The sequence below is a fragment of the Cervus canadensis genome, chromosome 17 (assembly GCF_019320065.1).
Source record: "Cervus canadensis isolate Bull #8, Minnesota chromosome 17, ASM1932006v1, whole genome shotgun sequence".
Taxonomy (NCBI): domain Eukaryota; kingdom Metazoa; phylum Chordata; class Mammalia; order Artiodactyla; family Cervidae; genus Cervus; species Cervus canadensis.
The window spans coordinates 7,021,514-7,038,214 of NC_057402.1; positions in this window are offsets into that span (position 1 = coordinate 7,021,514).

Here is a 16,701-nt window from a genome sequence, read left to right on the forward strand (position 1 = left end):
GGCAGGGAGGGGCCTCGATAAGCAAATCAGAGCCCAGAGCCTAGCAGATGTTCTCCTCCTCACTGTGACTGCAGGCTTGAGCTGCAGGCCTGCTGCCGGCAGGTGTGCGCGCTCAGGTGCTCCAGTGGCAGGTGGAAACCCCACTGCCTGTCCCCCCTGCCTCCCCGAGGACCAGGCCCCCCATCCGAGGGCAGAGAGCAGCCCCGGGTTTGGGAGGGTTGGGCTGCCAGAACCGGGGGTGGCACCTGGGGAGGGAGGGGAGAAGGAGCCCAGGACCCCCCCCCCAGGAACCCCCCCCAGGACTCCCCCCAGGACCCCCCCCCAGGACAGAAGAGCATGGCTGCATGCCCCGTAGGCCCCGGCCCAGTGCCCGAGTGTCGTGGGCTGGACCATGTCCCCCAGCTCCATCGGTGGAGTTCCAGCCCCCCTGAGGCTGTATTTGGAGACGGAGCTGTGAAGTCTGGAGGGCGGCCCCGACTCCGCAGGGCTGGTGTCCTTACAAGAAGAGCAGAAGCCAAGCTCAAGGTCCCGCCCTGTGCGCAAACTGAGAAGGCGGTGGCCTGCCTCCGAGGGAAGAGGTCTTCCCAGAGAAAAGCAGCTGGGATTTAAGCCAGCTTAGTGGGATCAACAACATCCCTAAGGCCCCTACAGCCCCCGGGGCGGCTCCACACTTTGCCCCCAGACCGAACTCCTCTCCTGAGTCAGGCACCCTCGCCCGCCCTGAGGCCCCTGCAGCCCCAGCTGGGTCCCGGCAGGGCCGACTCTGGGCTGGCGGCTCAGAGGACGTGCTGCCCCACCCCAGGAACGCGGCCTCCCACCCCCTCCCACCCCCTCTCCAGGGCAGAGGATGCCCCTGGTACAATAGGCCTTCTGTCCCTCGGCCAGGTGACCCCAGGCTGACATGGCAGCTGCAGGGAGGGCAGCCTCAGGCAGGCGGGGCAGGGGGTGCAGGGCGGGTCCCTCCTGCTGCAGGGCCCCTCCCCCTCCCCAGGCCCAGCATCTTTCCAGCGCCCACTGGGTCGCAAGGTCCAGGAGACAAGGATAACGTGGACACGCCTCCCTGAGCTGTGTCCTCCACACACCTCCTCCAATCACGGTTCACCCACAGCCACGCGAGGCCGGAAGAAGACACAGGGGTCTCTGGGGGTGGAAACTCGCCTTGATCTGGGTGAGGGTCACACGGGGCTGTGTGTTTGTCAAAAGTCATCAAACTGCACACTTTGGATCGACACATTTTACGGTGTGTAAAGCATACTTCAAAAGCACAGAATCAAAAAAGAGTTGTTCTTTAAAAAATCAGAAAATACAGGCAACCAGAAGATAGTGAATGTCTGTACCCTGTGAAGATAGTGAATGTCTGAGTCCATGGCTGGGAGATCATGTACACTGGCCTAGCCAGACTCCTCTCTCCAGCGGGGACATGTGTATGACAGCCCCAGACCACACGTGGGCCCGGAAGCCTGCAAACTTCTATCAACAGTAGAGCCTAAGTGTGTTTCTACTATGTCTGCCACCATTTTTTTTTAACAAATACAGACTTCATACTGTGCCTAAACCTAAATCTTTTTCAACAAGTTACTCTCAGTTGTTGCTGTTCCATCTCTAAATCCTGTCTAACACTTTGCAGTTCCCTGGACTGCAGCACACCAGGCTTCCCTTCCTTCACCACCTCCCAGAGCTTGCTCAAACACATGTCCATTGAGTCAGCGATGCCATCCAACCATCTCATCCTCTGCTGCCTCTTTCTCCTCCTGCCTTCAATCTTTCCCAGCCTCAGGGTCTTTTCCAATAAGTCAGCTCTTCACAGCAGATGGCCAAAGAATTGGAGCTTCAGCTTCAGCATCAGTCCTTCCAATGAATATTCAGGACTGATCTCCTTTAGGATGGACTGGTTGGATCTCCTTGCAGTCCAAGGGACTCTAAAGAGTCTTCTCAAGCACCACAGTTTGAAAGCATCAATTCTTTGGTGTTCAGCCTTCTTTATGGTCCAACTCTCACATCCATACATGACCACTGGAAAAACCATAGCTTTGATGACACAGACCCTTGTTGGCAAAGTGATCTCTCTGCTTTCCAATACATTGTCTAGGTTGGTCATAGCATTTCTTTCAAGGAGTAAGTGTCTTTTAATTTCATGGCTGTAGTTAAGGTCAACAGTGATTTTGGAGCCCAAGAAAATAAAATGTCACTGCTTCCAATTTTTCCCCTTCTATCTGCCATGAAGTGATGGGATCAGATGCCATGATCTTAATTTTTCCAATGCTGACTTTCAAGTCAGCTTTTTCAGTCTCCTCTTTCACCTTCATCAAGAGGCTCTTTAGTTCCTCTTCGCTTTCTGCCATAAGGGTGGTGTCATCTGCATATCTGAGGTTATTGATATTTCTCCCGGCAATCTTGATTCCAGCTTGTGCTTCATCCAGCCTGGCATTTCTCATGATGTGCTCTGCATAGAAGTTAATAAGCAGGGTGACAGTATACAGCCTTGACGTACTTCTTTCCCAATTTTGAACCGGTCAGTTGTCCCATGTAAACTTGTAACTGATGCTTCTTGACCTCCATATAAGTGTCTCAGGAGACACATGAGAGGGTCTGGTACTATCTCCTGAAGAATTTTCTACAACTTGTTGTGATCCACACAGTCAAAGGCTTTAGTGTAGTCAATGAAGCAGAAGTAAATGCTTTTCTAGTAACTCCATTGCTTTCTCCATGATCCAGTGAATGTTGGCAACTTGATCTCTGGTTCCCCTGACTTTTCTAAATCCAGCTTATCCACCTGGAAGTTCGAAGTTCACACACTGCTGCAGTCTAGCTTGAAGGATTTTGAGCATAACCCTACTAGCATGTGAAATGGGTGCACTGTGCAGGAGTTTGAACATTCTCTGCCCTTCTTTGGATTTGGAATGAAAACTGACCTTTTCCAGTCCTGTGGCCACTGTTGAGTTTTCCAAATTTGCTGGCATATTGAATGCAGCACTTTAATTGCATCATCTTTTAGGATCTGAAATAGCTCAGCTGCAATTCCATCACCTCCACTAGCTTTATTTGTAGTGATGCTTCCTAAGGCCCACTTAACTTCACACTCCGGGATGTCTGGCTGTAGGTGAGTGATCACACCATTGTGATTATCTGGGTCATTAAGACCTTTTTTTGTATAGTTCTTCTGTGTATTTTTGCCACCTCTTCATAATCTCTTCTGCCTCTATTAGGTCCTTACATATTCTGTTCTTTATTGTGTCCATCTTTGCATGAAATGTTCCCTTGCTATCTCTAATTTTCTTGAAGAGATCTCTGGTCTTTCCCATTCTGTTGTTTTCCTCTGCTTCTTCACAGTGTTCATTTAAAAAGACTTTCTTTTCTCTCCTTGCTATTCTCTGGAACTCTGCATTCAGTTGGATATCTTTCCCTTTTTCCTTTGCCTTTTCTTCTTTTCTCAGCTATTTGTAAGGCCTCCTCAGACACCACTTTGCCTTCTTGCATTTCTTTTTCTTTGGGGTGGTTTTGGTCACAACCTTCTGTACAGTGTTACGAACCTCCATCCATAGTTCTTCAGGCACTTTAGCACCAAATCTAATCCCTCGGATCTATTTGTCATTTCTTCTGTTCCCTGGTGGCTCAGATGGTACGGCATATGCCTGCAATGCAGGAGACCTGAGTTCGATCCCTGGGTTGGGAAGATCCCCTGGAGAAGGAAATGGCAACCCATTCCAGTATTCTTGCCTGGAAAATCCCATGGTCAGAGGAGCCTGATAAGTTATAGTCCACGGGATCACAAAGAGTTGGACACGACTAAGCGACTTCACTTTCACTTCCACTGTATAATCATAAGGGATTTGATTTTGGTCATAGCTGAATGGCCTAGTGGTTTTGTCTACTTTCTTCAATTTAAGCCTGAATTTTGCAATAAGGAGTTCATGATCTGAGTCATAGTAGCTCCCAGTCTTGTTTTTGCTGACTGTATAGAGTTTCTTCATCTTCAGCTGCGAAGAATATAATCACTCTGATTTTGGTGTTGATCATTCGGTGATGTCTGTGTGTAGAGTCATCTTCTGTGTTGTTGGAAGAGGGTGTTTGCTACGATCAGCGTGTTCTTTTGGCAAAACTCTATTAACCTTTGTCCTGCTTCGTTCTGTACTCCCAGGCCAAAGTTGCCCGTTACTCCAGGTATCTCTTGACTTCGTATTTTTGCATTCCAATCTCCTATGATGAAAGGGACATCTTTTTTGGTGCTAGTTCTAGAAGATCTTGTAGGTCTTCAAAGATCTGGTCAACTTCACCTTCTTCAGCCTCAGTGATTGGGGCATAGACTTGGATTCCTGTGATACTGAATGGTTTGCTTGGAAATGAACTGAGATCGTTCTGTCATTTTTTAGATTGCACCCAAATATTGCATTTCAGACCCTTTTGTTGACTATGAGGGCTACTCCATTTCTTCTAAGGAAGGGATTCTTGCCCACAGTAGTAGATATAATGGTCATCTGAATTAAATTCACCCATTCCCATCATTTTAGTTCACTGATTCCTAAGATGTCAATGTTCATGCTTGCCATTTCCTGCTTGACCTTGTCCAATTTACCTTGATTCATGGACCTAACATTCCAGGTTCCTGTACAATACTGTTTTTCACAGTGTTGGCCTTTACTTTCACCACCAGACACACCCACAACTGAGTGAGGTTTTCACTTGGGCCCAGCTGCTTCTTTCTTACTGGAGCTATTAGTGATTGCCCGCCTCTCTTCCCTGGTGGCCCAGACAGTAAAGAATCCATCTGCAGTGCAGGAGACCCGAGTTCAACCCCTGGGTTGGGAAGATCCCCTGGAGAAGGAAATGGCTACCCACTCCAGTATTCTTGCCTGGAGAATTCCATGGACAGAGGAGCCTGGTGAGCGACAGACCATGGGGTCACAAAGAGTCAGACACACGGGAGCAGCTAACACACACACACTTTCCCGTTAGCATAATGGACCTCTTCCGACCTGGGGGCCTCCTCTTCCAGGGTCATATCTTTTTGCCTTTCATACTATTCATGGGGTTCTCGTGGTAAAAGTACTGGAGTGGCCTGCCACTCTCTCTTGCAGGAGATCACATTCTGTCAGAACTCTTCACTACGTCCCGTCTGTCTTGGATGGCCCTGCATGGACCACAGAGTTCATAGCTTGTGTTACACAGGCCCCAGGACAAGGCTGTGACCCGTGAAGCGGGACATTCTGAGTAGCACTGCCATGAACACCAGGGCAGCTTGGTCTCTGGGCACATTCTAAACTCCTCTCTTGAGATAAGTCCCAGGATTGGGATTGCTAGGGCAAAAGTCATGTGCATTTTAAAGTTTTCTTTTGCTTGTTTAAAGACCAGCTGGAAAGCAGATATTTTGACAGGTTTTGCTTTGTTTTTTTTGTCTAATCTCTCATTTTATCTTTACAACCCAAAGGAGGCCGAGCCTAGAGGCAGCATCAGGAACATCATCCCACTTTGGATTTGAAGCTAAATGATCAGCTGCAGATCAGAAAGCAAATAACAGAGAGTAAAGATAATTACTGAATGTCTGCTTCTGAGGGGGAAAGGGTAAGTCCCACACAGAAGGCCATCAGCCCTGAAGTCAGCCACTGAGAGAGGCATGCTCGTTACAGAAATCCTACAGCAGAGCCAGGAAGCTGTGGGCGCCCTGAGGACTAAATGGGCTGCAGTTCTGAAGACGGGAGAATGGTCCATATAGGCAGATAGTTTACAACCGTCTTGTTTCCGGGGGACACCTCTCAGTCTGGGCGCCGGGCCAAGGCCTGGGCTTGGCCCCAGCCGCTGAGGAGAAGAGGAATCAGCCACGCCCTGCACAGTCCTGGAAGCATAAGGGTCAAACAAGAGACTTCAGGGGCCTCAGACCCATCACTGGCCTTGCACCAGCCCCACTCCAAAGCATTTGCAGAATCGTGTCACTGTATTTGGGAGGAGGCTGACCTGCAAGCTCTCAGGCAAATCTCTGAAGAGTCCAGTCCGCAACCAGGCAGGCCCCTCCTGCCCCAGGTCACGGCCGCTCCGGCCCCGGATCCACCCTCCTCCAGCCCTATGGCTGCCGGACAGTTTGCTCCCAGGTGCTCTAATCGGACCAACTCCCGCACAGGTAACAGCTGCAACTTCTGGACACAGAGACGACTGTCCAACAGCACTGGAGAGCAGCCAGAACCAGGCAGACGCCGTAGGGGACCGACCCCGGGCAGAGGGAGCAGCTGCGGGTCCGGGTTCAGAGGGCAGCCCCGTCCGGGCCCGGCAAGGTGGCTGGAGCCACGCTGCACGTGAGGGCTTACTGCTGGGAAGAACCAGAGGACAGAGTGCCCACAGCAGCTAGAAAGGGAGGACACAGCCCAGAGAGGACAGGCAGCCACACACAGGAGCCCGGGCCACTGCGTAAGAAACTCGTCTGGAGCCTCGGGCTGGTCTGTGAGCTGTGCTTTTACCAGACCTGCTCCAAGCAGCTCAGCGACAGGACAGAGCTTCCCGCCAACCCCCACAGAGGAGACAGCGGGTCTGAGTGCTCAGCCCCAGGAGAAAACAAACCAAAAGTTAATAATCTTCAAGAGAGCACAACAGAATCCAGAGTGCCTGCAATGCGTCATTCACACCCTTCGGGGTGGGGAGGGGGACATAAAACCAATACATGCACACAAGCTCCAAAGTGCTGCTGAGACTCCAGAAGAAACATTGACAGAAGCCGGATGACAAAGGAATATGTCACTAAGGTACTGAAAACCAAGAAAATAGGCAATCTAAAATCCTGTACCCTGGGACTTCCCTGGCAGTCGCCAGGTTGAGCCTCCACACTTCCCATGCAGGGGGCATGGGTTCAATTGATCCCTGGTCGGGGAACTAAGATCCCACATGCCTCCCAGCCACAAAATAAATAAAATAAAATTCTGTACCCTTCAAACATATCCTTCCGAGATGAAGATGAAATCAGGACTTCAGAGAAACACAGACTAAAACAATCCATCTTTGTCAGATCTGCACTGAAATGAATATTAAAGGAAATTTATTTAGGTAGAAGGAAAATGATCCCAGATGTCAACACAAAAATGTAGAAAGAAAGAATAATACCAAAAAGGATGACATGTGTAGACAGATTGAAATGAATATAGACTGCAAAACAACACGCATTTACAGAGTTTAAAAATAAAGTAAAGGACTTCCCTGGTGGTCCAGTGGTTAAGACTCCATGCTTCCACTACAGGGGGTGTCGGTTTGATCCCTGGTCAGGGAACTAGATCTCATGTGCTGCACAACATGGCCAGAAAAATAAGATTAAAATATATATAAAGCTATATGTATAATGACCATAACTATAAAGGTGGGGGATATTTGCAGTACATGTGTAGCAAATTGCCAAAGACTTATGTCCAGAATATATAAATATATAAAGAATGTCTACAAATCAACAAGTGAAGAATAGACGACTCCATAGAAAAATGAGCAAAAAGACCAGAACAGACACTTCACAGAAGAGAACAGTCAAGAAGATCAGTAAACAAATCAAAAGTGACCCAATCGCATTAATCATCATGGAAATGCAATTTAAAATCACAGTGGAATATCCCAATCCCAAAGAATGGTCAACATGATAAAGATGAAAACGTCCAATTATGAGCAAGGATGTATAGTAAGGGGCTTCCCAGGTGGCTCAGTGGTAAAGAATCCGCCTGCCAATGCAGGAAGAGATGCAAGATGGATTGGGAAGGTCCCCTGCAGGAGCAAATGGCCGGCCACACCAGTGTTCTCACCTGGAGAATTCCATGGACAGAGGAGCCCCACAGGTTACAGTCCACAGGGCCCCGAAAGAGTCAGACACGACCGAGCATCACAGGGCAGACCACGCGCAGTAAGCAGGTCCCGCGGTCACCGGGCCAGTAAGAGCTGGGGCCGCCCCTTAGGGAACGTGCACCCGCGCAGGCACACGGCTGAGCTTTACCCGACAGAAGGGTGCGGGCAGAAAACACGCTCTTGACTGTGGCGAGCAGGCAGCATCAGAGGCAAAAGCTGGAGCCCCTGGAGTGTCGATCGGCAGGAGAGCGGCGGGGCGGGTGGTCAAGCCGGGCGAATGACGGGTGCTCACACCTGGGGCTGAGTCCGCGCAGCGCGAACGACCCAGCCCAGTACCGCCCGTTTCCGGGCGAGTGCTGACCGGAGGAGTGAGCGGCGCCGTGAGGGGGGCTGGGATGGGCCCCGGCTGTGCCTGCGGTTCTGGGGCGAGTCCGGGCGTGTGGAAGGACGCGGAGCTCCGCTGACCTCGGGGCTCTCTCCCGTGCGTACGTCAGGCTTCACCGAGAGCGCAGCGGGAGGGGGGCCTGGGGGCGCCCCCCATCGTGTTCCCAGGGGCCCGATTCGCCTGAATCGCTGTCAGTCACGCGGGGACATGAACACACGGACGCCCGTTCAGGCCTTCTTGGCCGTCTTCCTGTGGAGTCGTCTATCCTTCTCTTGTTGGCCTGCAGACGTTCTTGACATATTCATATATTCTGGACGTTAAGTCTTCCGTGGTCTGCTGCACATGTACGGCAAATATCCCCCACCTTTATGGTTACGCCCGGAGCTTGTTATCTCTTCAAATAATGACCCCCCCACCCCAGTTTTAAAAAAGTAACGATGGGAAACGCAGCGCTTCTAGGAACCAGTCTCTTTTGTTAAAATATTTATCTGAAAGTCAGCAAGTCTTTCCACTTAAATCCAGATGAAGTTCAGCATTTTGTTTTAGAATAAAGCACTAAAGCTTTAGCCCAAGCTGGTTTTCAGTTATCTCCAACCTTCATCTTGACAAATTTGTGAAGCAAGGTGTCTGGGATAGGACTGAGCAATGGAGTGATGGTTACCTCTAACTGACACGGTTTCAAGTGACTTTCACAAACTTCCTTTTCTGTTTGTGAAATTAATTCATTCATATTTTTTTCATTAATTCATATTTTAATAACAAGCATTTTTCAAAATGATGAATTTGTGCTTTTGTGCTTCTGGTTTGGACATCCCCAGCTGAGTCACCCTGAGGAAGTTTGTTATTCTCCTTGGTATTTACAACTTTAAAATGTAGATCATGATGTTACCACATTCACAGATTTTTTAAGGATTACATTACATCATTTTTCAAAGCGCCCATAAAGGAGGAGGGCTTCCTCAGTAACTCAGTGGTAAAGAATCCGCCTGCCAATGCAGGACGTGGGTTCCAGCCCTGGGTCAGGAAGATTCCCCGGAGAAGGAAACGGCAACCTACTCCAGTATTCTTGCCTGGGAAATCCCATGGACAGAGCAGCCTGGTGGGCTGTAGGCCATGGGGTGGCGGAGTCTGACAGGCTAAGTGTAACAATTTTCAGAGAGTAGGAGAGGCCTGTCCTGCGCTGCAGCTGTAGCGGGTGCTGCCTGGCATGAACAGGTAATAAAGTAACAAAAGGACTGGGACCCTCCCAAAGGGAGATTATAATCCAGCAGCAAGAGGTGAGGGCAAACACCCAAGCCCAGCCCAATAAACCACCTGCTGCCCCGGCTGGCCAGCAGTATGAAGGGCAGAAAAAGCAGGGCCAGGAAGGAATGGGGGGGCAGGCGGGGGGCAACACAGGCCTCCCGGAGCACGGAGCACTCCGTGCAGGGCGGGGCCCCCAAAACCAGGAAGTCAGGAATTCCTGGACCCAAATTCTCCAAGCTGAGAGAGAGGTGGGGGGACCAGGCAGACAGAACCCGGGGAGGACCCACTGGAGGGCCCATCCGAGGAAGTCACCGACGCCCCCAGAGACTCCCGTGAGGAAATGGGTGCCCTGGACCCGTGCTCTGGCACATGGATGGCATAATGAGAGACCCGAGCTCACCTCAGAGCTGCCGGCAGAGACGCCGTTGGGAGGAGGGCACCGAGGTGCAGCCAAAGGGTGGCAGGGCTGCTGGCTTACGGCTTTTGTGCAGAGTGAAGCGTTCGTCCCCTCAAGGAGCTTTGCCCCAACTCTCAGAGGCAGGAGGAGTCACCCTCCCACCTGGAACACTGATGCATCTGTCATCCTGCATCATCTCAAAGAGCTCCTCAGGCTGGGACTGCTAGATAACACACAGACCACCTGGTTAAGTCTGAATTTCAGATAGGCAGCAAATAAGTATCAGTAGAAGCATATCCCATGCAGTATTGGGGACGTACTTATATCAGATATTGCATGCTTATCATGCATATAACATTGCATACATGCTTACAGTAAAGTATTCATTGTTTATCTGAAATTCAAGTTGAACTGAGTGTCCTGTATTTCCCATTACTTCAGCTGGCAACCCTACCAAAGGTGATGCTATGCCTTTTTTCACCTGGTATAACCAATACTAACCTTATGCCCAGCACATGGCAAGCGTTCAGTAAATGTTAGGCAGATGGATGGATGGTAGATCCATAAGTAGATGATGAGTGGATAGGTGGATAGGTGGATGAATGGATGGATTGATAGACAGGTGATGGATGGGTAGATGAATAGGTGGGTGGATGGATGGATAGAAGAAAAGATGAACAGATAGATACATGGATGGATGATGAATGGACGGATGATGACATATGCATGAATAGATGGATAGATAGATGGATGGCTAGATGGATGGGTGTTGGATTCTATAAGGGGTTTAACACTAACCAGTCCTAAGTACCTCATGACAGAGCCAGAAAGCAAAGGAAGTGTCTGCTGATGGGAAGACCCCCAGCTCTAATGCATCTCCCTGTCCCTAGGACCTCCTAGTCAGATTCTGTGTGTATACATGGGAAGCCTCTGTCATGCCCCAGAACCCTGATGCGCCAGGGCACAGACTGGGTGTTCCTGACATGGGGAGGGGCAACAGGACTGACCAGCAGGCTTCACAGCCCTGCTGGGGTCTCTGACTTCCCAGCCTCGACCTTCACACAAAGGTGACCTCTCAACTCCCAAGACCACCAAGCTGCTCCCAGACTGCCGACCACCCTCATGGCCAAGCCCAAGCCCGCCAGTGTCACCCAGCAGCCCTTCTGAGGCCTCCTCAGTCCTGGTGTCCAGAGGGATACACCTCTCCCACCCAGGGATCAGGAACCAGGGGCACGGTACCTTCCCAGAGAGACCCACCTCCACCTGTCAGGAGGGGGCCCATGGCAGGGGCACCTTGCCAGCTAGCTCCACCTCCCCTCTTGGAGAGTGGGCCCTGCTGAACCCGGGCCTCAAAGAAAAGGTCTCCCATTTGCAGCACCCATCTCCCATCCCCTTGGTGCCTCAACACAGGCTGCCAAGGGCGGGTGTGGGACCCAGACGGTCCAGAGAGTCCAACCCCAGGATTCTTCCTCCGAGGGATCCAGGCGAGGAGCTGCAAGAAAGCCAACACTGACGGGGTGGAGCTGAGCCTGGGGATGGAGAGGCCCTCCTGACCCCGCCCACCCCCACCATGACTCCCGTCCATCAATCCCCATCAATTCCGCCTTCTCTCCTCCACCAGGTTGGGGTTCTGACCCAGGCACCCAAAAGGCTCTTGACTATTTCTACATCCCTGGACAAGAACCACACACGGTCCCTGGGGCCTTCGTGTCCCTGGGTCCCTCAGCTGCCTTGAGGGTCCAGAGCACCATCTCTGCCTTCTAGTGGATTCCCCAAGTCAGGTGCAGCAAAGATCTCCCTGACCGTCCTCTGCCCGGCCAGTCCCCCAAAGCCCAGAGAGGCGAGTGTATCCAGGAAGGGCCCCCTACCTGTGCTTGCTCAAGGAGGCGTGTGGCCCAGGGTGGGGTGAAGCTCAGCACCTCTGTAAGACCCATCAGACAGAAGGGTCATTGCTGAACCTGTGCCTCATTCCCACGCCTTAGAACCCACTAGCCCAGCCCAGCTCCCACTTTTGCAGCTGGGAGAGACCTGCAGAGAGATGGGGGGTCTGGAAGCCCCTTACCCTCTTGTGTCTCAGTTGCCCCCCCTCCCCGCCTCCCCCCCCAGCCTCACACATAACATGACAAAGGGAATTTGCCATAAGTCCAGAAGGGTGGGAAAGCAGTGCAGCCTAATGGAGGGGGACAGGGGATGGGGGGGGGGGTGTTGCGGGCAGCCATAAAGGGTGTCCCCTCCACCCCCCACCTGGGCCCAGGGAAGGGGCTGACGCAGAGGCCAGAGGAGGGCTGCAGGGTCTCCCCACTCATAGGTTGATGATCTCAGGGATGAGCTGTATGGGAGGTTGGGGGCTGCTCAAAGGCTCTGAACCGAGGTTTCCCAGCCTGGGGACAGAGGCCATGGGTCATGGCTAGGGGCGGGGCATGCCTGTGCTGGGCTGGACTCAGGAGAGCCCTGCAGGCTCTGGGGTCCCTGGACCGAGCTGAGGGTGTCCCTGAAAAGTCCCCGGGCTGGAACCCCTGGTGTGGCCTGGGTTTGCTGGCTGAGTATCAGACGCCCCTCCGTGCTGACTTGTGGGGCCCCTCGCGGGGCTGAGGCAGAGCGGCGTTGGAAAGAGCCCGCAGTGTTCCCAGGGCCAGGCAGGGAAGAAGGGCCTGAGGCCCTCCTCCCTTCTCTTCCCGAAGAGACAGATGGCGGTGGGAGCGTCCTCCCCCGTTTTCCGGAGCATGACTCAGACAGCTGCCTCCTCAGCCCCACACCGCCGCCTGCCCTCCCTTCCCCTCCTCCAGCAGGGGACCAGCGCTCCCAGGGCCCCCCAGCTCCACCTGGGGCGCGCAGGGCAGAGGAGCTGGGAAACTCCCGCCAAGACCCCCACCCCAGGCCTGGGCAGGGGGACGGGGAGACTGCCTGTCCCCAGTCTGCGCTGACCCTGCAGAGCCCTCTCTCGCGCCCTGTTGGTACCACCTCCCCACGCCCAGGTGGTAGGGAGACCGGCGTCTTCTGGGCCCCCCAGGTGTGCGCAGTGGGGAGGGGTGGGGTGGAGGTGGGGCAGAGAAGGGGCGGGACCAGGCGCCCGGCTAAGCTCGGTTCTTCCGGGGCGGGGCTGAGGGGAGGGCGGGGCTGGCGGAGGGCGGGGCCGATGGGAGGGCGGGGCTGAGAGGAGCCCCGGGTAGGAGGACTAGAGGTCTCCAGAGGGAGCAGGTGTGACGGGCGGGGGCCCATGGAGAGTGGCGCTGCCGCCCCAGTAGAAAGCGGACAGGCCGGCCTTCTCCCAGGAGAATGTGGGCCAGAGGCGCTCAGGTCACCCAGGAATTCCCCCGCGGACACTGAGTTCAGGATAGCGTCCCCGCCGCCCACCACTCCCTGCCCCCGGAAGCCTCCAAGGGCACTCTTGGGGGGAGCCTGGAACCTCCTCTGGACCACCGCTAGGAGCCCTGCCAGCCCACCCCTCCTCGCCCGCCTGGCCTGGACACGGGCGCACACATGTACACACACATGCACACACACATGCACACCCTGAAAACAGAATTATGTAGTTGGAAGCCTCTTCCTGGAGTTCCACCCTCACCCCGCCCCTCCAGTCCTAGCTGACGGTGGGCCACAGGAGGGTAGCTCGCCCTGCCTAGAGCAGCAGACCCTGGCCCCAGAGGGGACCATGCGGTTCCCTCCACCGAACGTCCCCACCTGTCCCCCCATCTGCGCTGTGCCCAGGACCCAAGCCCGTCCAGCCAGGTAAGGCCTCCTCTGGGAGGGCTCGGCACCTGACCTGAGGGTCACCTCCCAACCAGGACCACCAACGCTCACGTGTCCTGCTGGGTCCCTGGGCCTTCCTGCACCCCAAGGGCCCCCTGAGAGCTGAGCCAGAGACCTGCCTCTGCCCGCTGGGCATCTCCAACACGGTCCTGAAGTCCCTCCCAGGCCTCCCTGACTGGGCTGCTCCCGGCTCCAGCCTCAACTTCTGCATCTGTAGGTTGAGGACAACCAGACCTCACCCCTAGGTCCCAACCCAGCCTCTGGGGGGAAGTGGGTGGGATGAGCATGTGAAGGGGTGCAGGGGGAGAGGGGTGCAGAGAGGGGTGTGGTCCTCCCCAGGGTGGGAGATGCCCACCCGAGCTGGTGCTGGCAGGAAAACCCGGGCTATGGGCTCCAAGCCCGGCCACGGCACCTGCTCTCCGTGGCTGTGAGCGCACCCATAGCATCAACAGGTGACGGCCTCCAGCAGAGCCAAGCGAGGGCGAAGGAGGCGAGTCTCCGCAGGTGCCTGCATCCAGCGCTCGGGGTTGGCCTCCTGGTCTCATCTGCCCACTTGGATGCCTGCTTCACTTTCTGGGGCCCTGGGCACCGGCCCATATCCATCAGTGAGGTGAACCACAAAGCCAGGCCACACTGAGCCATCCAGAGAAAGCCAGAGAGACACGGAGCTCTTGGGGTCCCAGGCCCGGTGTGTGTCTGTCACTCTGATGGTTTTAAGCCTGGGACCTGTGGGAGAGCCTGCCACCCCGAGGGGACTTTCTCTGGGTCCTTGGGGGCTGAACGGGGCCTGAGGCCCCAAAGGAAGGCAGCACTGTGGCTGAAACAGGCTCTCGAGCGACCCCAGCCTTTGTGAATTGCCAGCTGTTCCCACAGGCCAGCTGACGTCATCACCAGCGAACACCAGGGGGCCTGGCCGCCTTCACGGCTGCACACTTGAGTTTGCCCCCCCTCACCCCCATCCCAGTCTTCCCAACACCAGGTGGTGCACCTTCTCCCCCCATAGAGTGAAAGCTGACCTCCCCACACTCTCCCACACGTGCACGCCTGTCTAACCCCCACCAGATCTGCCTGCGTGGCCCCCCATTACAGCCTCGCCTGGCCCTGCCCCACCTAGATCTTTCATGCCAGAAGTCAGGGTCCCCCACCCCGTCCCTGCTCAAACCTTGAGAAATGGAATATTTCCTGCCATATCTGTAAACAAAGGGCAACACAGTCACCAAGGTCTGCAGTCCCCCACTGTGAGCTTGTGAGCTCTGGAGAAACTCCGGAAAAGAAAACCCGGGAACCTGGCCCCAGACTTCTGAGGTGCACATCAAAGGAATGGGTGCAGATCAAAGGAATGACTGCAGTGAGCCCAGACTCTTGCATGTTCCCATACACAGAAAAGCACTGAATTCTTTAACTTGGATTATATGAGTTTCTTTAATTAACAATCATCTTTTGACATTCAGACTATCTACCCTCTGTTGCAAATCTTCTAGGTAACCTGGCTCCTCCCCTCACCCCCTCAGAGCAGTTCACTCAGGGTCACATGAGATGTTGCCTCTCAGGCATGAAGTCCTAAAGATTCCCACCAGATAAGACATAACTCTCGACTCAGGCTGTGAATAATTTTCCAGTCAACAGCCCCTTCGAATCCTTCCTGCTCCCACGTCTTCTCACCCTGCACGATCTCCACCCTGACTCTGATCTCCACCAGGCAGCGGTGGGCGGTGGTGTGAAGCAAGATCTTAATTCCCTGCCCAGGAATTGAACCTGGGAATCCTGGATGAACACCAGGAATCGCAGCCACCAGACCAGCAAGGGCTAGAGGCTAGAAGCTATTTTTCCCTGGATCTTTGTTCCCAGTTTAAAAAAAAAAAAATGCATTTATCACAGAGGCAGAAACTGTAAATGCAGGCAGAAAGTTTATTAGTAGAGACAAAGCACAATTCATGGAAGAACACACAGAGGAAACCATCTAGATGAGCTGGAAGCAAGGCAGAGATGCACACCCAGAGAGAGAGGGTGTGGGCGTCCCCGCCGCGAGGAGGAGCGCTGTGAGGAGGCGGTTAGGTCATTTATTTAGGTCAGTTCTTCTGGGTCTTTGCTTACCCTGAGCAAACTATCTGGTTTCTTTTTCCACACCTGACCTACCCTGGGACCCTCCCCCGGGGTGGACACACACCTCTCAACCAAGATGGATCTCGAAGTCTTGAAGTGAAGGCTTCTGGGAAGAGCAAGACTCATTACGGCCTGGCGTCATTCCTTGACTTTTGACCCACAAGGAAACTTTCTGCACATGTGTGGTGTTTCCCTTGCCTCAAAAAGGGGGGAGCGGAGATCCCTTAATTCTTCACTCAAACACGGTCTTGCCCCTCTTTGTCCCTGACTTGACTATTACCTTGACTATTCCTGTGACTATTACCTTAAGGTGTTTGCAAGAGACAAAGACTACCTATTGACCCTGATTCTACTGTTACTTCTATTTTGGAGGGCAAACAGAGGTTGATTGTAAATTCCTCAACTGGAGTCCACCTATCTCTTGTCTCAGGAAATGCTTGCAGCTGTAAGTATCCAGCCTGAAGCCCACTTCTTTGTGCCCATGAAATGCAAACAGGAGCCAGTTGTAAACGTCTAGCCTGCAGTCCATCTACCCCTGCCTCGGGTCTCCCTCTTGCCCCCTTGGCATGTCTAAAGGAACTGTCCCTGCCCCAGTGAAGCTGCCCAGCACCACCTCCCCTGGATTTGAGCCAGGGCGCCCACTCATGCCTCATGACACTGCTAGAGGCACAGATGGGAAGGGGACCACTCAGAGGATCCCCCCCACCCCACGCCGGGAATGTCACTGCTTTCCCCTTCGACTGGGGCAGGGGCCCAGCTCCAAGCAGCCAAGGTGAGGCAGCTTATCAGCAGCAGAAACTGGATCTGGGCCTGGGCCATCCGGCTACACGGCTCCTGGACTGGACCACTGGGCCACACCGCCCACTGTCTGCAGCAGTGTGCCTGGCTTCCAGCAGGCCGGGACAGGCCCGGAGCTCTGGAATTCGGCCCATGGAATTCGGCACACCCTGACTGCGGGCCCAGCCTGCAGGCCCTGCAGGCCCCCAGCCCACACCGAGTCTGCCCATCCGCCTCTCCC